The 26,522-nt window shown below is 49.2% G+C and overlaps 1 long non-coding RNA gene across 2 annotated transcripts in view; it reads left to right on the top strand.

Moving 5' to 3' along the window:
* The first annotated feature begins 3,071 nt into the window (after positions 1-3,071).
* The window catches only part of LOC110260050 (uncharacterized), a 78,047-nt gene continuing 54,596 nt past the window's right edge, over positions 3,072-26,522 (top strand). For both annotated transcript variants that reach the window (XR_002342831.2, XR_014842514.1), the window contains exon 1: positions 3,072-3,523. This is a non-coding gene — a long non-coding RNA (uncharacterized LOC110260050). The remainder of the gene's footprint in view (positions 3,524-26,522) is intronic.

The following is a 26,522-nucleotide window of genomic DNA, read 5'->3' as shown; positions in this document are numbered from 1 at the left end:
CAGGTCTCTTCTTGCCTCAGTTTCCACAAGGAGTTGACACAGAGGAGTTTGTGCACTTGTCCAGGTCTTCATGCTTCTAAGTCCTTTTCATCTGTTATCTCTTCTGATTTTTCACCCAGTTGGGAGGGATAAGTAAGGCAAAGCTTATTCTTATTCATCGTAAGATAGAGGCCCAGAAGAGATATGCCTTGCCCAGGGCCACGTAGGATGTCTCCTAGTGACTTTCTCAAGGCTTCAGCATTGTGTATGGGACTGGAATTTAGTCTTCTTCCAGATTTCAGGTCTCCACTATTCCTGCTATGGCAGGTGTGGATGCTCTGAGAGGTCCTTAGGCCACTATAGTGTGTACGTGTGTGTGCGCGCGCGAGCGGGAGTGGGAGGGAGAGGGAGAGGGAGAGACAGAGAGACAGAGAGTGAGACAGAGACAGAATGAGAGAGGGAAAGGGGAGACAGCTACCTTTCAGGTCTGCACAGAAAGGCTTCTGGGCCCTTGGGGGACTCTCTAGCCCAGGATACTCCTTGGCATATCTGCAAAAGGCCAGTGGAAACAAGGACCGTTTATCTCCAGTTAGGGGGTTCCCTCAATAGAAAAACAGGCTTAGATTTGGAGATGCACGATCTGTGGGTGCAGCTGGCTTGAACTTGTTTTCCTGCTGGATTTTGGACAGGTGGTGTGACGGCTCAGAGCATGCATGGACTTCCTGGCAGATTCCAGCCCCTTTTGTCATCACCCCCCACACAGCAGTGATGTGGGCTGGGACATGTCTGCAAGTGGCTGCCCTCAGCCTGTCCCTATTGACGTTTCTGAAAAGTTCTGATATGTAGAGGCTTCATGATTACAACCTGGCTCATTATATTTTATTAGGTGTCCAGGTCTTTCTTCACGTTGCTCCCTGTGCACTCAGAAGGTAACTTTAACATTTTTCCCAGGGAAAGTGTCTGAGTGACAGAGAACCAAGTTTTAGCCAAGCTACGGCCCTCGGCTGACCGCCTCCTCGCCCCGCTCTGCTCACAGACAAGAGCAGCCTGCCTTGTTGCCCCGTTGACTAAGCTCAGCCATTAAACCCTGTTTGAAGTTTTATATCCCTCTATTCTTGCTATCTCAATAGGCAATCACTCCCGGGACATTTTGTAACAAATAGCATTTTCTGCTCTGCTGAGAACACAGACCCCTGGCCTGAAGCCTGGTTGTATTTGAGAGCCTAGCCCATCCCTTCCCCCAAAGCTGAACCTCATTCTTTCTCATTCCTTTTTTTTTTTTTTTTTTTTTTTTTTAAAATATCATCGTTTCTTCCCTCAGGGCCTCAATTGTACAGAATTGAGGTAGACGTATGCCCCAGTTCATGTCACACTGACATCAAAGCCTGTCTTTTATTTTTCCCCATCTCGATCCCATTCTCTCTCTCTCCGCTGGAACCCACTTATATCACGGGGCCTGAAATGCCATATGCTGCCTTGACACCTGAGCCTCACAGGGTCCCACAGCCCTAGCTGGGAGCTCCCAGCTCTCACTAGATACGCCTCTACCCAGAGGGAAACGCTCCCCACTAGCCAGCTCTCCTGTCAGCTGGACCAGCCACATCCCACCCGGTCCTTAACCTAATGGGTTTCACCTCCCAGCCAGACTGTAGAATCCCCAGGGAGCACCCACCTCAGGGTTACCTCCCCCGCCCCTCTGGTTCTCTCTGCTCCCCTGTGCATCGCCAGGTGGTTCTGTGTGGTGTGCGGTGACTGTGAGTGTGTGCGATAGCTGCTGTCAGTCTCACCTGTTCAGTGTCGGGGGAATCCAGTTTTCACCAACAGACTGAGTAGTAGGTGGAGGAGACGGCACTCTCGTGCATTTAATGCACGCACTTCCAAACCATTTCGTGTTCTTTGCCTTAGACACGTGCAGAGCCAGTTAAGCCATATTGTGCGCTTTTCCTCTGCATAAGATACAGGGCTCCAGATCTCGCTGCTTCTTCCCGTCTCACTTGCTCTCATCACCCCGCCATACTCCTGACACTCACGGTTTATTGCACGCTCCTGTGACTTGTTAAAGTGTTTTCTCTGTTGTGAGCGTGGGGCAGGCTGGACCCTTTCCTGGGAGCAGCCCTCCATCCGCAGTGGTGATAGAATCTGGCTTTCTTACAACTCTGAGGCACGCTGAATCCCAAATAGCCTTTATGTCTTAGCTGAAAATTTAGATATATGTCTTGAATTTTCAAATCCCTTCAAAAACTTCTCACTTTTATCCATATTTTGGTGATCCAGGGAGGATAATTGGCTGGGGTCCTTTTAGTTTTATAAGATGGATAAAAATATAAATGTTTCTCGCCAAAAAAGGAAGTTTATAGTTTAGAATGGTGAACTTTTAGCTGTAAACATTTGAAAAACATGAAAAGGAATTAATTTATTTCTTTTTGGCCACCTCCACACATATGGAAGGTCCCTGGCCAGGAATTGAATCCTAGCTGCATCTGTGACCTATGTTGCAGCTGTGGCAACGCAGGATCCTTTAACACACTGTGCTGGGCTGGGTATCGAACCCGCACCTCCACAGAACTGACTTGCTGCTGTCAGATACGTAACCCCCTGAGCCACAGTGGGGACTCTGGAATTCTTATTTTGTATTACTGAGATTGTTTTGGATTATACTACTCTGAAATGGTTACATGGTTTTACATGCTTAATGTCCACAACTCTGGACCTGACCTTAAAAAAAAAAAATCTGCCAAGAATGAAAGTGAGAGGTTAAAAAAAACCCTCCATATTTCCTACAGCATAAAGTCCCTTAGTTTTTCCGCACAAGGTGCTCCCCGGGCTGGCTCCAAACTCTCTTACTCCACAACCCTCCCAGCTACCCTTTGTCTCTCCTCCATCCCCTGAATAGCCTAGGGCTTCCACACCCCCATGCATTTGCTCAAAGGATTTCCATTAAGTCGAATGCCTTCCCATTGTTTCCTTAGGGGTCAGTTCCTCTGCGAGGGTTCCCTGCCTCCTAGTGGTCAAAATGAGTGGCTCCTCCCACTGGGCTTTCCCAACAGGTGGGGCTTGAAATCAAAACTTAGTAATTAACCTGGAGAAGTAAAGGGAGAACAGAGAGGTATCCCAGGCCGAGGGAATCACCTGGGCAAAAGCCGGGGGGTGGGAGGGAGTGTGGAATGTTTGTGTACCAGCAGGTCCTAGTTCAGGAGAGGGAAGAGTGGGTGTTGTGAGTCTGTGGGGGACCTGGGTGTCCAGGCATGAGGTCAAAGAGATAATAGGCATGGACCTCATAGTCCAAGTGGGGCTCTAGCCGTGGGGAGCCACTGAGGGGTTAAGCAGGCAGAAGCCCCGCCAGCTCCTGATTGGGTTTCATCAGCCCAGCCTGTGGTTCCGCAGCAGCCTACCCAGCTGGGGCCTTTCTCCTGGCTCCCTTGGCCCAGGGAGCTCCCACTCATTATTCCACTGGGCAGAAGAACCAGCCCTTCTCAGCTCCTGGAAAGTGACTCTATTGCTCCACTGGTCCTGGGACTTCCGCTTCAAGGATAGCTGAACACAGGTAAAGGCTGGACTCACTCCTGAGGCTTCAGCCTACGTTAAAGTCTCCTGAGTGGAGTGGTTTAGGGTGGGCAGAGGGGGGAGCGGGCATGGAAACCCCACGGCCAGGGGCTGCTCAAGGGTGAGGCTGAGGCCGAGGCCCAGCTGCCTTCTGCGTCTCTACCAAATGCACCGTTTGTTTCAAATGGCTTTTGAAACTCCATCCTTAACCTGGAGGATATAGGTGCCACCAGAAAGGAGGATGAGGGGACAAGGCCCAGCCTGCGCTGAAAGAGCCCCGGAGGGGAAGAGCCTGTGCTGCAGGGGCCCCACAGAAGCCTGTGTTTTCATTACTAAGCAACTTAGGAGGAGTGTGTTTGGAGAAAGAAAGCCGGTGGGGTAATAAGTCTGTAATAATGGCTGCCATGTGGAGGGCAGGCAATGTTACCCAGCTAAGAACTAGAAAACATGGTTTATATTTTCAACAGTTGGAGAGAGAAATGAAAACTGAATATTTGCTGCACCTGTGAAAACATATTTGATCATAATGGCAAGTCCAGCATTCTTAGTGTGGGATTCATATTTCATAACTCGTGTTCAAACAAGAAAAATGATTATAATGTTAAGTATTTCCTGAGTTTATTTTGATGGATGACAGAATAAGTACTGTATCTTTCACTCATTAAAATACAGATTGGTGTAATTTAATAAATGAACTTAATACACAGATGTTTCAGGCTGTTTTAGCAGGGTATATATTAATCAACTTCTTTATATATATGATCCTCTTTTATATTTTTTAAAGAAACTTGCAGGAGCCAAGAATTTATTAGATTTGCATGCTCTAGGACGAGTATCCGATGTCAGGTACATGCAGGAGTGTATTAAGATGAAACGGAGCCAGAGTCTGCAGACCGGCCAGGCCCCCACAAGGGTCGTCCCTGGGCCCCTGACTGGCTTCCTAGGTTGTCTCAGAGCCCCAGGCTGGGTCTTGGGTCCTTGCTGGGCTCGCTCGCTGTTGCTACTGCCTCAGGGCCACTCAGAGGTACCTCTGGTGACTTTGTTGGCCCAGACTAGACAGTGGCTGTTCCTGGGGAAGAGGCCTATAGCCCAGCGGCGCCTCGAGGGGGCCATGCTCATCTTCCCTGGCCTCCCCGACAGCCTTTCAACCCAGTGTCACTCTCTCTTTCCTCACTCCCTCTTGGCAGCACATTGGGAGCTCTACTTTGTTCTGTCTGTTCTTGTTTCACATGAGGGCAGCTTATCTCAACAAGACTAAACTCCCGAAGTTAGGGGCTGTGCTCCTACAGCCCGTGCCCAGTGGATCCATGTGTCAGAGAGTCAGAAACCGGGTTCGGCGGTCCTGGAGGGTGCACGTGGGGAGGAGGGAGATAGCGTGAGGATGCCGTGCTAACTGTCCTTTCTGGGAAAGGCCAGAGAAAGCATGAGAGCAGATGGACTGCCCTCTTCTCTGGTGAAGCGTGGTCCAGGGATGGGGGACTTGTCTGTGGCTGGCAGCGGGGGTGGGTGGTCAGGAGGGTGGAGGGAGGCCTTTGAGGGCAAGTACCTCATTTCTGCCGCCTGCTCTGTCCACACAGAGCACTTAGCCGTCTCTCAAAGCATCCTGCACACTCTTGCTATAATGCTACTGCTTGAGGCACCCCACTGGAGAGGAGCCCTTGCGGGGCCAGCAGCCACATCTCATCTGTGTCAGCACCTCTCACCTCACTGGAGTTTAGCCCAGGCCTCCCACATCACCAGGTAGACTCTCAGTGCTGGCTGGCTCGTGTGCCATGTGTGGGATAAGCCAACCACCAAGAACACAGGCTCTGGCTTCCCTCCAGTGTTTCCCAAGGATGGGTGCTGCCTGGTGGCTGCAGCCTGAGCTGCCTCATTCCCCCTGCAGCCCCTCTGTGCCCCTCGGTGGCTCATCAATCACGCGGGCGGGTCCTGAGGGAGGGTAGTGGCTCTGCTGTCACATGCCTGTTTGCAATAAGCTCCGGCCGTAATCATTAATCATTCCTGGAGGTTGTGGTTAGCGGCCCTCAGTCAAGTGGATGGTTTCAGGTTTTTCAGGCTAAGTGCCTCTCTAGCAAGCATCCTCCTCAGCCCTTTCATGTCCAGCTATTTGATGTTCTGTGCATGCCGAGCCGGCCACCAAGGCCAGGCTTTGTTTGAAGGGTTGCTCCGCATGCTCCCCTCAGGGCCAGAGGAAGAGAGTCCTGGGTCCCAGCTCCACGATGGCACAGGAAGTAGAGATTGGAGGATGGATGGCTCTTAAGCACTTCCTGAGCAGCCAGCTTGCTGCCAGGCCATGACCATCTGAGGAGAGAAGAAATCACTCGCTCTGCCCTCGGTCCCCCATTCAGGGGCAGAGCTCTTGCAAGACAATTGCCTGGCAAGACTGAATTCATGTGGGTTAAGAGGTCTGGAACAGCCCTTCGGTGGGCGGATTTCTCACAAGGGTAGATGCCCAGAGGCTGGGCACTGAGGGGGAGGGGACGGAGGGACTCACAGGTGCTGAGGCCTCGGGTGGGCATAGCTGTGTGTGCAGTGCTGCTGTGCAGCCCTACTGTGTGGTCTGAGCTGGTCCTTGAATGCAGACAGTAGCCTGTGGATAACGGTCTAGAAACAGTGGCAGCAATTTTTTTTTTTTTTTTCTGGGAGAAATGTGAGAAAGACTAACTTTGCAGTTAATCAGAAGAGGATAGTGTTTTCTGTAAGTTACTCATGTCGTAGTCAGAGTTCCTGAGTTACTTGAAAAGATGCATAATACATTAGTGTGGGGTAGAGCTGGGGGAGGCTGAGCCTAGAGTTCATCTGGACTCAAAGAATTCTTCCTGAGCACCTCCTAGGTGCGAGGACCCTGGCCACAGGAAGGAGAATGTCCTGAAAATGTCCACTCTACCCAGAGCCATGGCCAGCATCACAGCTCTGAGTGGAGGGATTCCAGTGTTTGCAGTGACAAGGGCAGGGGCTGGGGGTGGGGGCTTGATGATGGCCCTACTGAAGTGTGAAGTCAACACAGAGATGTTACTGAGGCTTATATCCTGGCCTCCGCTTCAGTATCTTTCCCAGAAAATGTTTCTTGTATGTTCATCCATTGAGGCCTTATGTTGAACAAATAAAAGAACTCTGGGTGATTAGAGTCAAGGGAGATTGCATCTGGTTGAGGGGATCGGGAGAGGCTGCTCATACCAGGTGGAATTTGGCAGATTTCTAGAAGGCCAGGAAAGACTCCCCCAGGCAGACATGGGCTAGGAAGAGCTTGCCAGGTAAAAGAGGGAGGGGACATAAAGGCATTGAATCACTGGCAGCCAGAGTCCTGTGCCAGGATGGTGGCAGATGTGGCTGGGTGGGCAGGGTGGTGTCACCCTGCCTTTTCCATCCCTGCAGTCTCACCACACCTTTCATTCCTGCCACACAAGAAGTTCTCTGCCACCAGAATGGCCATTCTCTTGAAACATTTCTCTCTGTGCTTTTCTCACGGTCCCCTCTTGGGGACTCTCTGTTTCCTGGAACATTTCTTTGCATCCTTAAAGATCCAGCTCCAATGCCAGCACCTCTTTGCAGCATGCTGGGATTGCTGTGGTCTGCACAAATTACCCTGCCTCTGGAACCCCAAACTGGGGAGCTGGCGATGCTGTTCACCACCCACTGGAAGCTTGTTTTGGGAAGAAGAGTGGCGAAGATCTGAGACCTGCTTCTGCCACTCACTGCCTGGGTATCCATCTTGGTCCTCTCATCTGTGCAAGGGGAAAATATTGCCAAGTATTCTGAATAGTGATAAATAAATTGAATGACATATGTAATGCCAGCTACAGAGCCTAGCACCAAGAACACGCTCAGAAAGGGTGCAGCCTCTTCCTGCTCCCTGACCTCCTATTCACTGTCAGCTCTCTACAGGCAGGTCTCCGCAACCGGGTGGTGGGGTCCACGGGGTAGAATCTGAATCTTGCACAGTAACCGGAAACCTTCTTCTGCAGAATTCCTTCTCCCATGGAGAAGGAGCCGAGCTATTCAGGGCAGTTTGTAGACATGGGAGTCAGGTTTGTTTGTTTGTTTTTCTTATGAAGGTTCTGATTAAGCCAGAAACTTCCTAAAGTCATACAATTCTCCTATCCCCAGAGAAGGATTTGAATAAAGTATCCTCTTGCTGGAAGGAAAATTAGAGATAATTAGTCCAGTGGTTTTCAAAATTTGTAAAGGACTGGAACATTTTTTTTTCAAGTGAAATTTCATATGGAACTTAAAGCTACACAAGCAGTCAAAGATATTATTTCTGAATGTCTTATTTATTAATGATTAAATCATAGCAAATAAACTGGCAAAAGCATTTATGACATAATATCAAGCTTATAACAAATAAAAACCACAATGAGACTGTTTTGATCAGTGCAAAAGTTATAAATGAGATATTATGGTGATCCCTGACATGTTTTAGTTTTAGATTCCAGCTCACTTTTGTATTTTATTTTGTTTTCACAGTCTGGAGAAAATCCTAATTCACAGCAATGGTTGGATCCAAATGGTTGCTGTTGCATAACAGTTTGCTTTGCAGTCTCCTTGTCCTTCAATTAATTGGACAAGTGGGGGGGGGGCTCTGTTTTGAAGCTGCCACAAAACTGAGTTCACCTGGTCACACAAGTTATTGTCAGTGTGCATGATAAAGATGGCTATCCTTCTTGTTTTTAAAAATCACACTTTTACCGATGACTAAAAATATTTTAAAATATAAAATTTCGAAATAAAACATTTCTGAAACCCATAACGTAACATCTTGGGTCTTTAGGGCCCAGCGCATGTGATAGGAAATTGCTGATTGAACCCAGGCTTTTGTATCACAGCTGAGTAAACTAAGGTCTGGAAGGTGACAAGGCCTTGTCAAGGCCACACGGAGGATAGGTGCTGGGCTGGGATGAGAACTTAAGTGGCCTGCATCTCACCTCTAGGCTTTTTCAACTATATTCTTTTTCTTTCTTTGTTAATTTCTATTGGTAAAAAAGTGCTTTTGTTGTTATTTGGGTTTTTTTTTTTTTAACACGTTAGATGCCCCAACTCTGTAGTTTGATTTATATTCAAGGCCTTCTTATACATTCCAGCGCCAAGCATGAAACAGGCTGCTTAGTGGAATTCACAGCACAACCCGGAAATCTCCCTCCATGTCTTCCCGCCTCACCAAGAGAATTCTGCCCTGGTGGTAGATAATTGAAGTGGATTTGGCGAGCTGGCCTGTATAGTCATGATGATTCTATGTTTGTTCATCTGTCATAAAAGTAAAAAGCAAAGCTGGTAATTTGTGTTAACTAAGCACTTTCATTATAAGAACTCAAGGGAAAGGGTGGGGAACAAAACATTGTTTTGGTACAGCTGTCCCGGATCCTGAGGCTGATTTGCGTAGTTAAGGAGAAATTCTAATAATGTTGAGCGTATGGAAAAGTTTAAGGCCAAGAGGATGGGTCATTTTCCAAGGGTTCGCGTTGAGTATCAAGAGGGCGCAGCTTCCTCTTCCAACTCCTGCTTTTCCTGGTGGAGCTGATCTCACCCCGTGCCTGCAGGAGTGACCTCTGTGAACGCCCACTCACAGGTGGCACCTCCCCAGGGAGCCGCCACAGGGGTGTGAGTGTCACAGACGGAACCTGAATTTCCCACTCTTCACCCAAGAAGGCAGAAAAAGTCTTGCTCTGAATTGTGTTGGATGCTGACTCCTGGCTGCTACAGCCTCTTCTTTAACCTCTCACTTTGGCCTCAGGTTCTGGTCAGCCCCCAACTCCAGGAAGCCTTTTAAGCCTCATGTCTTAAGGCAGCCCTTTCTGGGCTTGTTCTTATGTGTAGGGAGAACAGGTCAGCAGTCCCCATCAGACTCCTCTGTTCCTGGCATTCTTCCTCTGCCTACCCGTCCAAGAAGGCTTGAAACCTTTTCCCAGGAGACAGGCCTCTCCTGCCCTAGAATTGTGGTTATAGATGTTGATAACCCAGAAGAGGGAGATAAGGGTCTGACCGTCATGTTAGGGCGAGTGGCCTGCATTGCCTCTTCCTTGAGGAATAGAGGAACAGAAAGCACGAGGGTCCCGAGAGGCTGGGATCCTCGAAGAGGATCACCAAGGAGAGAGGAGACGAAATAACAAAGGGAAGTGTGAGATCCTCAGACGGATTCGGCTGCCTGACTGGTTTTGTCTCAGGAAAAAGCAAGTGGAGAAAGAGCCCAGTCCTGTGGGTCCTATCAAGTGAGGCTGTTTTCTGTGTGTTGGGACAAGGATAGCCCTAGGTCTGACCAACCTTAACTAAAAAAGGTGGTCGTTAGTTCTTCAACTTGCAACAGTGATCCTCTCTGCGTAAACAGGCTCAGAGTTGAGCTTTCTTTAGGAGAAAATTTCACACGGAATTTGAGTCACATACACTGAGAATGATTTACCTTCACACCTCTAAGAGCACATCTAGTGTGCAGAGCAACATTCTAGTCAGACCTCAAGAGTAATCAAAAACAAAGAGATCTTTTCTTCCTTGGTAGAGGGTAAGGCATGTCTGTGTAGACTGTTGTTGCTAATTCTGAATGGTGTCATATTTGGCTTAGATGCAGGGACCCAGGGAGGAAGAAGGTGAGAAAGAATGTGGACTTGTTGGTCTTCAGCATGGGGTACCCATGTGGCCTTGAGTTCAGTTAGTCCAGTATGGCTAGAGATGTAACCCGGCATGATGTACTATAACCAAACTTAAAGTGTTATCGTTTGGGACCAACACGTGCATCATTATGGCTGCTGCTGATCACGGCTGTGGATGATGAGCTCCCCGCCCCCCCCCCCCCACAATTTCCTTGGCTAATTAGGAACATCTTCTGCTTATGGTCACATCTCTCAGGCATTTGGAGAGGAGGGAAAAGCTGAAGGTCTATTTATTGGATTCAAGTCATCATCCTAAGAGCTCGTGCGTTGAGTTAAAGGCAAGCTTCACGCAATAAACAGGTATCAAAATGTTTGCTAGTGAGCCTTTGTTAAAAAAGCATTGCTTTTTCTTTTAGAGCCTTGGCCGACCTTTTGGGGTGAGGGGGTGGAAATGTCCCCCAAGAAATCTCAAGAACCTCAGAGGAAGCTGTTGACAAGCTTCCAGTGACCTGGGGTTTTGTTTGTGCTCCGGAGGCAGAGAGTAACAGATGGACTTTGACAGATCTCAGGCGGATGAATATAATCTTCCAAAGCAGTTTTCTTTTTGCTTTTTCACTGGCAGCATTTGCTTTTTGACTGTCTAGACAAGTCACCTAAGCTCTCCATGGTTTTCTCATTTGTTAATAGGGATAAGAAAAAGCCTATCTATGTCTCTGAGCTGCTTTGAAAACTGGATGGGACACTGGAGAATGTGAAACACTTTGTAAGCAAATCAGATGTTGTGATTACTCAGGGACAGGAGCTCAGGAGGGCTGTCACACAGAGGGCAGGTTAGAGAGGGCTATGGACTAGATCTGAGGGAGCAAAGGCGAGTGGAGGGGCAGTTGTGTTAACTCTGGAGAGCACAGACATTTCTGTGACTTCATATACATAGGTGTCTTCCAGAGGAGGTCCAACTCCTCCATCTAGTCCAGCCTTAGAGGCTTCTGGTTAAATAGGAATGAAGAGCAGCTAAGGAGACAGACCCAGGGTTTTAATTTCTGAGTTCCCTGAGCAAATGACCAGAGACAATACCACCTCCCCAAATTGGTAAGGCCTTGGTCAGTTGAAGACTCCACATCCTTGAAGTCCTTGCTTCCCAGTTCATCCTATGGTGTTGGGGGCAGAGGATGCTGAAAAGCTCACAGCGAGAAGAGCAGGGCCGTTTGCACTAAACAAAGCACAAATGGCAGTAGTCCAGAAAGGTGGGGTAACTTCTCAAGGTGGCTTGTCTTTTCATTGGCAATTAACCGGAAATGAAATTATGAAAGCTGCTGAATTCTGCGCAGTCCAAGCACAGAAACTTGGGGAGCACTAGTCTTCAGTGTTAATAAACTGGCTTGGCCATGAGTCAGGTTCATAATCACCAACCTACATCTGAGCAGATGTAGAGCTCCTGAAACCCAAGTCTGGGCTGACTTCAGGGCCATTCATATTTTTCAGATGCCTGAAATCACTGGACTGAGTGTTTGGTTAATGAGATGTTCGACATTAACTCTTTCCTTCCCTGCCACCACCCCCAGAAGAATCCAGGACTGGTCCGGTTAGCTCCCTAGCAGAGGTCAGAGCCAGAGCTCTCCAAGGTGCTGATGGTCCAGGCCAACTTCCCCAGAGGGTACACTTCATTGCAAAAGTGCCCTGAAGCTCAGCCAGGTCACCAGGAACTTTCTCTGCCTCCATTCTTGTGACCAGGAGGATCCCCTGATAGAGTCGAGTGGAAGAAGATGCTGGTTAGGCTGTCCAGGTTGGTGTGGGAAGACTGACCAAAGGTTCCAAGCAGATCTTAGAATGTAAGAATGATGCATCTCCAAGCTGTTTGTCAGAGCCTGGCTCAAAATGCCTTGGAAGTATTCACCTTTGAGTCAGTATGTCCACACAGTATATTCTCATCACTAAGAAGCAGAAAAAAACGCTGCTTTTTAGCAAGAGTCTGAACATGATGGGGGCAACTTGGGGCATCCTCTCAGTAGTCTGTGGCTGTGGCCAGTGAAACCACCTGGAGGCTGTTGAGTTAGAGACAAATGCCGAATTAGGATAGTAACTTTATCACTGGGAAAGAGACGAATGCCGAATTAGGACAGTAACTTTATCACTGGGAAAATCCTCGTAGGTATCATCAGCAGGAGTTAATGATTAGTGGATGGAGGAGGAGCACAGAGAGGAGTTATACTTGACTCGTAAGTTAATGGCTTGGGAAACTGGGTAGATGCCATTCACCAGGAGGTCAGGGCCAGTGGTAGAGATCTGGGGATCATTGAAGAAGAGGGCATAGTTGCAGTGATGGGAGAGGTCAGATGAGGTCAATCAGAGAACATATGTAGAGTGAGAGGAGAGGAAGGCAGAGACTAGATCTTGGTGGAATGTTTACATTTTCTACGTGTGCTGAGGCTGAGAGGCTGATGAACAAGCGTGCCCCCGGGCTCTCATCAACTGCTCAGAGACCACTTCATCACCAGTCTGACATCATCCCAGTCACCTCTCTTTCGCTCTCCTCTGACATATAGATAGATGTAGATATAGATGTAGATATACAGAGACAGATTTATTTTAAGGAATTGGCTCATATGATTATGGCAGTTGGCAAATCTAAAATCTGCAGGCTTGGCCAACAGGCTTGAGACCAGGGGAAAATTGAAGTTACAGTCTTGACCCTGAAGGAAAATTCCTTTCTTGGGAGACATCGATCTTTTTGTTCTCTTAAGGTCTTCTGCAAATGGAATGTGACCCACCCATGTTATGGAGAGAGCAGTCTGCTTTACTCAAACCTACTGATTTAAATGTTAATGTCATCTGGGGGGAAAAAAAAACCTTTCACAGCAACCTCTAGCCTAGTGTCTGACTAAATATCTCAGTGTTGAAGTCTAGTCAAGCTGATGTGTAACATTAATCATCACAAGGTGGGGTACCCCCTGGAAGGCCCCCCCCCATTCAGACGAGAGTAAATAAGTGAAAGCATAACCTGTCTCTTCCTTATTGTCTTAATGGCCCAGATGCCCCCTCCCTCTCGCCCTGCTCAGTATACACACATCCAGAGCATGGGGGAGCCAGGGCGAGGGAGGGGGTGGTGCCGCTCAGGAATGTTCCACATTTCTATCCAATCACGTTTGCTCATTCCATTCCGATCTTGCCAGATTCTCCAACCAAATTCCCCTTTTGCCCTGACACCCCATTTAGGACACTCTTCTTTGTTCAGTACTTGGAAATTCTCATATTTGATTCTCATATTTGATATATTGCACCTTCCACTAGGTAATGGATGCTTCAGCTCCTACTCTGTCCCATCCAACCTCACAGGTATAGGAAGGTTATAAGACAAAAGAGATTTCTCATTTCCATTTCAAAGTTGGAAAATGTGAGATAGAAAAGAGTTAAATTACTTGCCCCCAAAAATCTTTCAGAAAAGGTCTAGTGCTGCCAACAATGGGGTTTTCTGCATAGCTACACCATTCCCCATCTGTGTCAGAATCCTCAGTGCATTTTTCAAGCTTAGTGTCCAAGACATCTCCAGCCTAATAAGAATAAGGTGCCCTGGGCTGGTTCCCAGCCAGGGCGGGAGTGAACAGATATGCATTCCTTTGAAGCCAGTCTCAGATTCTGGAATGCTTTCCTGGAAACCACACAATCTCAAGAGAGATCCATCACCTCCCGCCGCTGCCTTAGGACTAGGTCAGGATGGGAGCCCTGGACCTCTGAAAGGCACAGTGTCTGCCCTGATGAGCAGCTTCCTGTGTGGCGGCTGCAGGGTTTACTCAGAGCTAGCCTGGGCAGATCTGGCTGAGATTCAGAGTGAACCCCCACCTCATCTCTCTCTCCATCATCCCCTCCCCTCCCCTCATCCTCGCACCTCCTCTGAAGATTTAGTCCTTGGATATCAGGACAGAAGGCCCAGGGCTGAAAGCACAAGCAGAGAGGCTCTTCTTGGGGCACGGACCAGAAACACTGTCCTGTCCAGGGCCTGGGGATGGGGGTGGGCTGCCCCACTGGATAATGATGCCGATGGATCTCAGGAAGGTGGCTGCGGAGGCAGTCATGGGAGCCCTGCACGAGGAGTCAGGGCTTTGAGACGTGTCCTGATTCTGCTGTTCCCTTCCTGGTGACCTCAGGTGAGTCACAAACTCGGAGAATGGTAATGGTAATGCCAGACGTGCCCTCAGAAACCACCTTTCCATTTCCTTCACTTGAGGGATGAGGAGCTTCTAAGAAGCCATAGCAGGGGCTTAAGGTCCCAGACTGAGGTGCTGTCCAAACCAGAACAAGGAATAAACTGTCCCGATCAATATACTTCCTGTGATTGCCTCTGTCCTCAGTTTCTGTGGACCTCAGATTTCCTCACTGGTCAAACGCAGGCCAGTTTCATCTGCCTCTCAGCACCACTGTAAAGGTCAAATGCGATCATGGATAGAACACGGTTCTAACAAGTGGGTTCTTAGGAGCCTCTTGGATCCCGGGAGTCGCACAGGTTACCTTCCCACATGAGATACAGCCCAGCAAGGGTGAGGGGTGCCCGGGTGAAGCCAGCTGGTGCTCACGAGGATGTCTGTACCTGTTAAGATACACTGAAATGCTGGCAGCTCCAATCCCTCTGAGTTCCCTCTGCCACCTCAGTCCCCAACCCCCAGCAATTGCTGGACCTCCTCACACTCCAGGAATTAGAAGGTAAACATCTGGCACAGCAGGTCTCTAAGGGCCTTCCTCCAGGCCTGCTGCCAGTCAGCAAACATTCTGATTGGTCAGTGTTCATACCATACCTGTATTTTGGTTAACTATGGATATGCAACAAACCACTCTGAAACTGTGTGGCTGAAGAACAATTTATTATCGTCTCTCAAAGTTCTGTAAGTTGACCTGGCTCAGCTTCGTGGTTTCCCGTTGGAGTCCCCCATGTGATTGCAGGCAGATGGTGGTTGGGACCGACGTTATCTGAGGCTGAGCGGGGCTGCACGTCTAACATGGCTCATTTCTGTGGCTGGCAGTTGATGCTGGCTGGCAGCTGGGAGCTCAGTGGGGCTGACAACCCCTCTGGGGCACTTGCATCTGGCCTCTCCAAGTGGCTTGGGCTCCTCAGAGCAGAAGAGGGAGCACCCTAAGAGCCAGCGCGCCAAAGGCAGGAAGCCAAACTGGCGTGGGGCCATCTCCACTGTATTCTCTGCAAGGCTGTTAGGAGCCGCCTTAGATTCAAGGGGTGGGGGAGTGCCAGGATCACATTGCCCAAAGGCGTGTGAGTGGCAAAAGCGTCGCATTCATCTTTGGAGAAACGGTCTGTCTTAATCACGGCGGGAAAAGCTCCCCTGGCCGTGGTGAGCTTGGTCTGTCTGCTGTCCCTCTGTCCTTCCTGTTACGGCCCTTTCCCGGAAGGCCCCCATCAGCTCCAGTGGGAGAACTCCCCTCCCCTTTCTGGAGCTCGCTCTCCTCCCCTCTCCTGTCTCCATCTGAGAAAAGAGCTGTCAGGCCCTCGTCACACTTTTCCACCAAAGGCCAGGTCTCACTTTTGACTGGACTGCATCCTCGTCAACATGGCCAAACCAGAGGGTGATATGAGCCTCAGGAGCCAGTGTGAGATCACATCCCCTGGGTGTGTGGGGGTGAGGAGGCGCGTGGCGGGAAGCATTGCGGTCAGCGGTCTCTGGGGAAGACTGGTTCCCGCCAGCGACATGAGTTCCGAGATGATGACTGAATACAGTGGTGGTGTGTCAGGAACAAGCGATCTGAGAGGCTGTCATTTCCCCAACCAAGTCAAAGCCCCATATCCTTGTCACCGTCCTTCCCCCGGTGCAGGCCCGTCTCCCTGGGCTGAATTCTAGGCGGTGTTCCTGGCAGTGCCTCTTGCTGCTCAGAAAGAGTGTGCTCTCATTTTCTGTGGGCCAGGGCAGGGCTTGGCATCACCATCGACCCTCCTTGCTATGAGAACATTCGATTTGCCTCATTTCCCTCTCCCAGCGTGAAGTATGGGTGCATCTGCCGTCCTGGTCTCTGCCATGGACTTCCTAGCAATTCTCTCCGTCGAAGCTTTGCCAGGCTTCTTAGGGAGAAGAATTTGTACATCTTTCCATTCCACTGAAGAAAAAGCAAGTGGCTCTTGGTCTCTCTCCGGTCCAACCACCCCCTGATGTGCTTTTTAGCGGAGGGAAAATCTGTTATTCATAAAGAAAAACAAAGGATGATAAATTATAGGACCCTGTAAAATATATTAACATGAATCCACACTTTCTTCTGGGTAATTGAATTTAGAATGACATGGGCCAGACTCCTCGGCTTAAGCAGGAATGCCAGCCTGCCTTGGTTGTTTTTCATTCTTTCGGTGTGATCCACAAAGGTCTGGCTCAGTCCGAGGCCTCCATTGTCTCCCGGCCAGTACGTGTTGTAATCTTATCCACAATTTCATTAGGAGCTTCATTAAAATGATATGTCTCTCTCAGTGTTGTAAATGACAAGTGACCTTCTAACCAAACATGGCCTCATTAGATGACAGGAAAGAATTAAATGTCAGAATGCAGGAGAGCAAGGTTTTGATATTTATGAAGGTCAGATGCAGGGTGGTAATGTAATGGAGTATTCCATGTAAAGTCAGACGCGTGTTCTCGGAACTGCTCTCTGGTGCTGTAAGAAATGGGTTTTCTGTAGACTTTGCTTGCGCTGCAGGGTTGTGGACTGTGCGTGGTTTGCGTGAAGACATAGCCGTAGTTTAAATATAATTGGATGACTGGGGGGAAAAAACTGGAAAATGTCCAGAAATAGCTTGTTTTTGCCAACTGCCTTAATCTTCCAGTCCACCCAGTTATTCATTGGTTAATTGGTGTTTGGTCGAAGAAGAAGGTCTCGGGAGACAGGCAGTTTTGTTCCTCCGAGAGTCTCTGCGATTTGGCTCAGCTGGACTTTCTGTCTTCACAGACCTTCATCTCTTCAAGTAAATAGAAGTTTGGTTTTAAAAGCCATGCCCAGTGCAGTTCACTGGCTTGGGGCTACCCAGTGGAATGAAGAAGAGGCTTTGGGTCTATAGGGAAGTGGCGTGACCCCAAGATCTGCAGGCCATAGGAGCAGGAGAGAGTTGGGGATGAGGGATGCTAAGACTCACTGGGATGGTTCATTCCAGGTCTGAGAAGCTTGTCCCCTTAGGTTCCCAGAACCTTGGGAATTCAGAGAAGGGTCATGATGTAGGATTGTGTAGGTTTTGCACAAGTCAAAGGGATGATTAGTGGATGAATTTTAGCCTGGGTCCCATTTACCAAGCTCTGGTGCTAGGTTGCACCCACCTGGAGCAGAGGTTGGGGAATAATAGCCCATGAGTCAAATCAGGTCCACCGCCTGTTTTCGTAAACTAAAACCATTTTGAAACATAGCCACACCCACTGGTTGATGTGTTGTCTATGGCTGCTTTTGTGTGACAGTGGCAGAGTTGAGGAGCTGTGACAGAGACCTTCTGGCCCGCAAAGGCTAAGATATTTACTATCTGTCCTTGATAGAAAAAGTTTGCAGATCACTGATCTGGAGGTAGGGCACCTTTTTTTAATTTGCAAAGGCTCTGTCTGCCTGCCAAGCCAGAATTGCCTCTGAAAGATGGGGGCTGGTTTTTTCTCCTTTGCACAAAAGTGCCTTGTGAGCCAGCAGGGCCCTGAGGAGGAGATCCCAGCCCTGCTTCTGAGGGTGGGAGCCTCGAGGAGCTGTGCTCACAAGGCCTCACCCCAACCCATCACAGGCTGCTGGTGACCAGCAGCTGGCTCTGCGCACACAGTATAAGAGCCACAGGCTTGATGCTCAGAGAGGCTGTTTGGAGAGCAACGGGTTGGTTATAGCAGCTCCCAGAAGTAAAACAAATACTTCTCTTGTCCTTTTCCAAATAACCATAAAAAAGAAGGTTTGTTCTGGGGTCTTTGTTGCCAGTCACTCCCTAAAGAAATGCACACTGTCTCATGAGTTATCATCAATCACTTGTTTACACAGCGGGGCTGATTGACATGGTTTATTTTTCTGTGGTTTTTCTTCTAAGCTAAAGTGAAACATGAACTAGAGCATTCATGGTGTTCCCCTCACCTTTTCCAGCCCAGAACCTGCAAGGGAGGTGACTGTTTTCACTTGTGTGAATATTATACGCCCCATCTGCATCTGGTCACATGCGTGTAATAGATTTGGAAAGCTGGGCTTGAGAACCTGTAGGAGTCCTTGTCCTCCCCAGGGAATCAATGGGCGAAGCAGGACCAGTGATTTGCAGAACATCAGGCTGGAAGGGAACTCAGAGTTGTTGTCTTTTGACAACTCTGGAGTCCCTCCACTGAACTCAACGAGAATCAGCCCCTGTGAGGTGCAGTGACTTTCCCACGCCCTCACAAGACCTGATGGTACCTTCTTTGGTCAACTGCCAGTGGGCAGCGTTTGAAGTCCAGGCAGAAGCCCCTCATGGTAGGAAAGTGCATCCGAGGTGGTTGCAGGGACCTGGTGGAATAATCTTGTTAATTTCAGCAAGCCCAGCACCAGGTCATTTACAAAGCTCTTCCTGCTCCTCATCTCCCTTGCTTCTCCCCACTCTTCTGTGAGGCTGACCCTTTCCCGCATATTCCATTAGTTGTTGTGTAGAGTCTAGAGATAATGTCAAGGATATCTAGCAAGATGGGATGGGATGTTTAAGCTAATGGCCAGCACACATTAAAGGGACAGTACTGTGGGTGCTTCTTACTTTTTTTGATAAGAGCAAGCAAATAAAATGCCTCTGGTTCTGTTAACTGTGAAACAACCTATTTTTCAAAATTTGATGATGCAACATTAGAACAGGAATGGTCTGGCTACAGAAAAGTTCCTGGGGACAGACCTGGCCAAGGGCCTGGAGTAGGGGGACTGTGACTCAGAGATGAGGAGGCTGCTGTAAGTGACAGTGCCTCCAGAAGCTGCCCTGCATGAGACGCAGAGTCCAGAGCTGCTAGTTGCCCCTCCCTGGAGGAGAGAGACAATCAAATGAGCAGCATCCTGAGCCCCCAAAGCATGAGTGGGCCACTTCCAGGGGGTACAGCCACTCTTACCAGACCCACGGAGACACGTTCCTCACTTCCCTTCCTCCTGGCCTTGTGCCACCAGCCTGTTGCCTACACCCTCTCAGAGGCTGTGGGGCCCTGGAGTTTGGCCTGGGTGTGTCATGCAGGTTGCATGCCATGCCAAGATCTGTTTGGGGCTACTGCCCTTAGGACATTGTGCCATGGTGTCCTGCCTCCTGTGTACATGCTCACATGGTCCCTGCACATGTACCCGTGCTATTACTCACAGGTGCTCCACATTGGCACAGAGTGAGTCCTTTTCTGGAGGGTGGCTGGAAAGTAACATCTTCCTCATAAGTAGGATGCATCAAGTAGCCTTATTCAGTAAGTGAATGAATTACCCCCAAGTAAGTTGGGGGAATAGCACTGCTCTTAAGACAAATAGGGCTGGATGTGCTTTTGTGTGTGCGCGTGTGCGTGCGTGTGTGTGTGCATGCATGTGTGTGCACGCGTGCACAGGAACATGACCTCCTCTCATGACCTTCACTATCCCTCTCTGCCTCCACTGAGGGGCCTTGCATGCAGCCAGCAGCATGAGACATTTTGACTGAATGGGGCAGGCTTTGAGGCCTGGGAGAGGGTAGGAATACTGGGGCATTTTCCAGAGGCCATCTCTTGTTCTGTGAGTCCAGCTTTGGGAAAGGCTCTGATTTATTCGGGAGGTTTGACTGTGCTTCTGCCCCGCTCAGGGACAGGAGAAGAATCTGATGGTCTCTAGAGGTCTGTCCAGCTCTGCAGTAGAGAGCAACCCAAATTCCCAACATTCACATCATCTATGAAATCCAGACTCGGCTCGCTAGCACCAGTCAGAAGCATTCTGGAAGGAGGCTTTGTCTGCAAGGCCACTGGTTGGTTAGTCTTCCCAGAAGCCCCTCCGTGCCTGCCTTGGCCTCGCCTGGGGTTGGCTGAATTGTTTGACGTTGGGGGAGACCACCTTGGTCAGGGCTTCAAAGAGCAGGAGCTGCAGTTTCTGGAGCCCAGAGATAGGGCTGTGGTTCTGGTGCTTCTTATAAGGAAAGAGCCCAGTCCTTGGGTTGTCTCAGCTGGAAGAAGGCACCTCCCAGGATTTGCTTCCCCAGAAGTCAGAGCCAAGCATTCCGGGGGTGCTGTTCTGTGCAGTGCTGGGAGGCAGGTGTGAGCCCTGGTGCATGGGGGAGAGATCAAAGCAGACCCCAGCCCTTTGGAGGGGCCAGGAGTGTTTCTTAAGCCCTGGAGCTCTGCACTGTGGGAATTAACCCAGCCATGGAAAGCACAGATGCTCACATGTACCCATCTGCTTCAGACAGTTCTACACAATGAATGTGTCCATTCCTCCCTCTGCACATATGCTGCTAACTGGCAGGCAGGGCCTCACATTCCCATTCCTCAGGCACTGCCTCCTCTTTAGGAAGTCTGCCCTGGTCATCCCAAGTCATAGCCCTCACCCTCTGATTGTCCAGACCATCCTTGGTCTTTGCCAGGAATGCCTGATGAGGTGATGGCCAGCATGGGAAGGAGCCCAGCTTCGAGTCCAGACTTTTCCGATAGAAGGTCTTTTCTCTCCTAAGGAACCATAATCTGTAAGCGTGGCCAGTCTGAGGGAAGAAAGGATTTAGACCCAGGAACTTAACCAGGTCGGTGGTGCTGATGGACGTGAGGCCAAGTGTCATCGGGACACCTTATCAGGAAGGTCGCACTGACTTTGCCTCCTGGGTGCCCAAAGTGTGGTGTGATCCATGCCCCAGATGCCTGTGGATGGGTCTCTGCTCTTCTCAGCTTCCCAGGGCCTTCTGTCTTGCCACGGGTATAATGGAAAGTTTTAGGTCCCAGGGCTACATCTTTGTTAAAATCATTAGTATTTTAAAGAGATTATTTATGCCAATAACTGTTCATCTTTTCCCTTAAATGACCTGAGGCCATGACCACAGTTACTTTTATCCCTGCTTCCTTTGGCCTCTGGGATGTGGGGGGCTGGCAGGAGTTTCCTGACACTCAGAGGGCCTTTAAGCACCAGCTACACAGCAAGGAGGTGAGGGGCTCATAGGGAGTTTGCGGGGGAAGGGGAGCAGGTTGGTGCATTTGTCTCTCCAAAGACCACATGAATGATTTTTAGTACTTGATACTTGGATTGCATTTTCTTCTGCTATTGGACATCGCCAAACATTTTTGGGAGCAAGGGCAAGACAAATATCAGTCTCTTGCCATTTGGTCTAAAGGTTTTTCTTTTTTTCTTTGGTTTCAATGTCTGCTGCCTCTTATAATGTCTGGGTAATCAAAAGGCATCTGACTGATAAAAAATATTTCTCTCTGGAGCCCAGAAGCATGCGTTCAGAGATAGTCTTTGCCAAGTGTACATAACTGCATAACAGCTGGCATGTGTGACAAGGGCTTAGTGGTCTTGCTGACAGAAGAACCCATTAGTCTAAGGAAAGATGGAAACGACTTAACTTGGCCGATGCTCATTTGGATTCTCACTTGGAGCATGGAGTGGGGAAGGGCAGGGAATAAATGGCCTGGGAAAAGGTGATCTGGGGGGACTAGGCATGGTCCTTAAATCTCTCAAAGGGAAGAAGGAGAATAAATAGGCTGTGCTGCCCCACAGGGCAGGCGTAGGACTTGCAAGATAGGAGCTGTGTAGAGAGGCAGATCTGACTCCTGCCAGTAGAAGGCAGAACTTTCTGATGGTCAGAGGGCAGCGTTGCCCCCAGTTCTGGGGAGACAGCAGAAGCCAGAGGAGTGCTCACCCCTCGTGTTGCTAAGAGGGTTCCTGAAACGCGTAAGGCCAAACGTGCACCAAGACCATACAGTCTGGTGGTCGTTAATGAAATTACACACACACTCAGAAAAACCTGATAAGGCCTGACCTTTTAAAAACTAATGATGTTGCTCATGTTTAGTGCAAAAATAATGAAGCAGGAGGAAGGAGGAAAGAATGGTACAAATTTAGAAATTTACGAGACATTTGATTATCATGTATCTTGTAAAAGAAGTGATGATTGTTTGTCCAAGATTAGAGTGTTACTGGCAGTCAGGGTCAGTCCTGGATCCTCTTCTTCAGCACAAGGAAGAATAACTCCTTCTTGAGCAAAGTTAAGCCAGTCCTGCTGTGTTGAGGGGTCTGCAAGTTAGGTCCCTCTGGGAGACGAGGACGGCTGGCTCCATTTCCACCCACACTGCCATCCACACAGCACGTTCCCAATGCTTATGATGGCAGCCAGGCCAAAGAAGACTCCCAAGTGCCTCGCCGCATGGCACACCTCAAAGCCCTGCCTGGTGTCCTCCATCACCCGCAACCCCACCCCTGCCATGTGCCTCCTCCTCTCTGAGATAATGCTGGTTGCTGGGGTGCTGTCCCCAACCCTTCTGCTGCTACACAAAGGGCACACTCAGGCAACTCAACAATAAAAGCAACTCGAAGGGAGACCAGCTGTACTTATAAATAAACATCCCAAGCACATTAATCTGCTGAAAGTTTTTATGAGGGGAAGCATAAAATTTCAAATAAAGGGCTAATGGGAAATATGTCCAAAATGTTGGAACGGGTGATGCTCTACAGTAGGGAACTGCCCAGATAGAGCCATAAAACCAAATGTAACAGCTGATTCCGTTTTAAAACCCCAGCCCTCTCACTCCCACACCTGAGTTGTATATTTTATCTGAAGGGCTGTTTCATGTTCCAGAATCAGCTCTGTTTGCAAGCGAGCTGTCACAATTTTATGGCCCCGACTTTAAAGAGCAGGACATTTCTTTCCTGGAGAAGAGGGCTAATAGGAGGTAAAACGCAGGGATTATGAGCTCTCCCACAAATCCAGGCTAGCAGATGTGCTTCTTTTCTGTAATCAAAATGAATGTTTTCTTTGGACCCAGCTAGGAAGGCCCCTTAAAACATCCCGGGAAGAGGAGACATGTGCCAGGCCAGATAACAGATTGGAAGCAGACGGTGAGGAAAGCAGGTGTCCAGGCCTTTGGAGTACCTGCTCCTCTCCCCCTTTAGGACAGGTAATTTTAAAAAATGACAAGGTGATTTTCTTTAAGTGAAAAATGGGAGATGGCATATGGTTAGCCGGGCTCCCTGCCCTGCCCTTCACCTCCGTGAGTGGTCTGCTTTCTTCCCCTGGCTGGGGCTACGAGGAGCTCTGTTTTGCATTCTTTTCCTCCTTAGCTTTGTACCAGACCATTCAAATCTGCAGGGGAGGACACCCCACAAATAAGAGCCTTTGGAGCTGTGGAAAGAGCTTAGATTGGGAAATGAGGATGTGTTCAGATCCCTGGTCTGCCACTTACCCCTTTTGTTGGACCTCAGGCAGGTCACTTTCCATGTTCTCACTGAGAACAAAAAGGAAACACCACCACCATCGCAGGTGCATTGTGGGTATTACGTGGTGGCCCCAGTGAGAGCTCCCATGTGGGCAGAGTCTGCCTGCCAGGGGTCAGGGTTAACTGTTGATCATGAACAAATACTTTCCCCTTTGTGATCCTCCATTGTCTTATCTGTAAAATGGGGACAATAACCTCTCATGGAGTTGTTCAGAGAATTCAAGGAAATATGCACAGAAAGTGCTTAGTAGAGAGCCTGCCATGTGGGGGCCCTCAGTCTTTACCACCATTGCTATAATTTAAGTAGAGATTAGGCTTTTTGGCACAGAGTCTGACTCACCCAAACCCCACATGATTCAAGTCCAATAAAGGCAAAACCAGACACTCCATACCCTGTTCCCCTTGCTCATGATGGAGCCTTTGTTTGCTTACAGTTTAGACCCTTCTCTGTCCTTTGGCTGCCTCTCCCTCTCAGCCCCTGCACTTTGGGCTCCTCAGTGAGCTTTGTTTGCCAAACTGGGTGGCCCTCTATTCTGTCTGGTGATTTGGCTTGGGCACCCCTTGGGCTGTTTTAGCCCCCAGAGGCCTTAGCCAAGGCTTCCCGTGTTGGCTCTAATCCTTGCATCCCATATCCCAGCTCTGCGCTACTCCGCCTCCTTTTTTTTTTTTTTTTTGTCTTTTGGCCTTTTCTAGGGCCGCTCCTGCAGCGTACGGAGGTTCCCAGGCTAGGGGTCTAATCGGAGCTGTAGCTGCCAGCCTACGCCAGAGCCACAGTAACCCGGGATCCGAGCCGCGTCTGAGACCTACACCACAGCTCACGGCAACGCCAGATCCTTAACCCACTGAGCAAGGCCAGGGATCAAACCCGCAACCTCATGGTTCCTAGTCGGATTCTTTAACTGCTGAGCCACGACAGGAATTCCCTCCTCCTCCTTCATGTGGGTAACCTCAACCGCCCATGAAAAGAATAAATGATTAAAGGTGGGTGGGAAGTAGTGCCTTCTAGACATTTCTTCTCCTTTCCTATTTTGGGGGGTGGTTAACTTCCTTCACCTACTCTACTCATTCCAGTCCGACAGCAACACAGAGCAAAAGAAGCACAGGCAAAATAAACAGACTTGCTAACCACCATGGGATGAATGGCAGCAGCACTGAAGAGCGTGCTGGGGGTATAAGTTGATGATCTGTACCCCAGAATATTCCCTTGGCGGGTCACCCCTCCTCTAGGCTGAAATCGACTCATCTCACCCTCTTTGCCCACACTGCCTGCTTCGTGCTACCTCCTGAAGGTTTCCTTGATTTTGTCTGTTCTTTGGTACCATCTGTCAGATGAGACTGGATTTGTGGAGTCAGTGGTCTAAACCTCCTTGTTCCCCACATCTCCCATCACGGAGCAGAACCTTAATAAAGACTAAAGTAAGGGAGCCCATGCATGGAGAGGCCGTGCTGGGGGTGATCAGTTGAGGTCTCAGTGTCCTTCCTTGAAGGGGGTGCCTCAAGGGCTTCTCCTGCCCCAGCCATTGCCTGCCCACAGTGGCATGGGGACCTGGATGAGAACCACCTGGCTGAGTCCATCCAACCCTAAACCCAAGAGAAATAATAATATAGTAAGTGATCATTGTTTACTGTCTTCAATTTGGGGTGGCTTGTTGAGCAATAATAGATACGTAGATCACTGATCACCTAAATAGCTCCTTTGGCTGTATGTATGGTCATGAGAACCATAAGCCATGCCCCTTGGAGAGGCCTAAAATACCACCACCAGCTGGCGGTGAGCAGTGGCTCTAAGCCGTAGCAGCAGCATCCTTCCTGACCTGCATGCCACCAGAGACCTTGGGCAATGGGATTCCTCTGGCTGGACACCTTGCCTGGGGAGGCATTGGCTGCCTGGCCCTTGGGGAGTGACCCACCCTTCCTTCTCCGGCAGAGCTGGGAAGATATCCAGGCCCAGCTGTGCGCTTTGGAAAGCTCCTTCTCTGGTTCCTCGGCTCTCTCCCCTGTGCAGGAGTAGACGATTAACCTCCAGTTTTACACTCTGGAACTCCGAGTACCATACAAGGTTCAGAGTTTGTCAGGTGCAAGTTCTTCATTGGCTTTTAGCAAATGAGTACAATAACAAAACTTGAATATGCAGGTCCTCAGGGGGTGAATCTGGGAATCACAAGAGTAAAGGGGTTTCTAGTTTCTCTCTGGCTTGGGCTCAAAGTCCCTACTCTCCCTGAAGAGTGGGTGTGAAGGCTCAGGTTACGTAAAGTCTGGGAATGGAGACTTGGAAACGAGGACTGCGTTTCCCCAGATTACAATACATGCGCTTAGCTAGCAAGCAGGTGGTCAGACAGGGAGGCCAGGGAGGGCTGCAGCGAGGGTGTGTGATAAGCACAGTCCGCTCTTCCACGATGGGTTTTCAGCAGCGCTACTCAGCTATCAGCACTGCCTTAGACTGAATATGTGTCCCCCCACCCTCCCCCAAAAAATTCGCAAGTTGAAGCTCTGATCTCAAATGTGATATTTGTAGATGGGGGATAATTAGGTTTGGATGGGGTCATGTGGATGGAGCCTCCATGATGGACTCGTGCCCTTTCAAGAAGAGACCAGAACCCTCTCTGCCACGTGAGGACACAGCAAGAAGGTAGCCTCTGCAAATCAGGAGGGCCCTTCCCGGACACTGGATTTGCTGGCACCTTGATTTTGAACTTCCCAGCCTCCAGAACTATGAGAAATATTTGTTGTTTAAGCCTCCCAATTTATAATATTTTGTTCTAGAAGCCTGAGCTAACTAAACAAGTGCTATAACCCTATTTGTAATTGTGTCTCATGGGCCCAGATGAACCTAAGAGATCATGTCTTCCAGCCTGATGTGCCTACAGGTGAAGACTTTCGTGGCCTGAGGACTTACTCGAGGTCACAAATGCGATGTGGGGAATACCCTCCACAGCGTGCGTGTCCTGCCATGGCAAAGCCTTGGCTTTCAAATCATAAGGGCTTTGGCTTTTACTGGTCACTGTGTCTGTCTGTGGTGAAGAAAGTAGAGAACAGAGTCAATTATCCAGGTAATCCATCTAGT

This window comes from Sus scrofa, chromosome 3 (genome assembly GCF_054392235.1).
Source record: "Sus scrofa isolate SSC_HxYL_T2T_F1_AM1 chromosome 3, Sscrofa_HxYL_maternal_Yorkshire_Landrace_v2.0, whole genome shotgun sequence".
In the NCBI taxonomy this organism is placed as follows: Eukaryota; Metazoa; Chordata; class Mammalia; order Artiodactyla; family Suidae; genus Sus; species Sus scrofa.
Note: the sequence above shows the minus strand (reverse complement) of the source record. Positions and strands in the feature narration are given on the sequence as shown.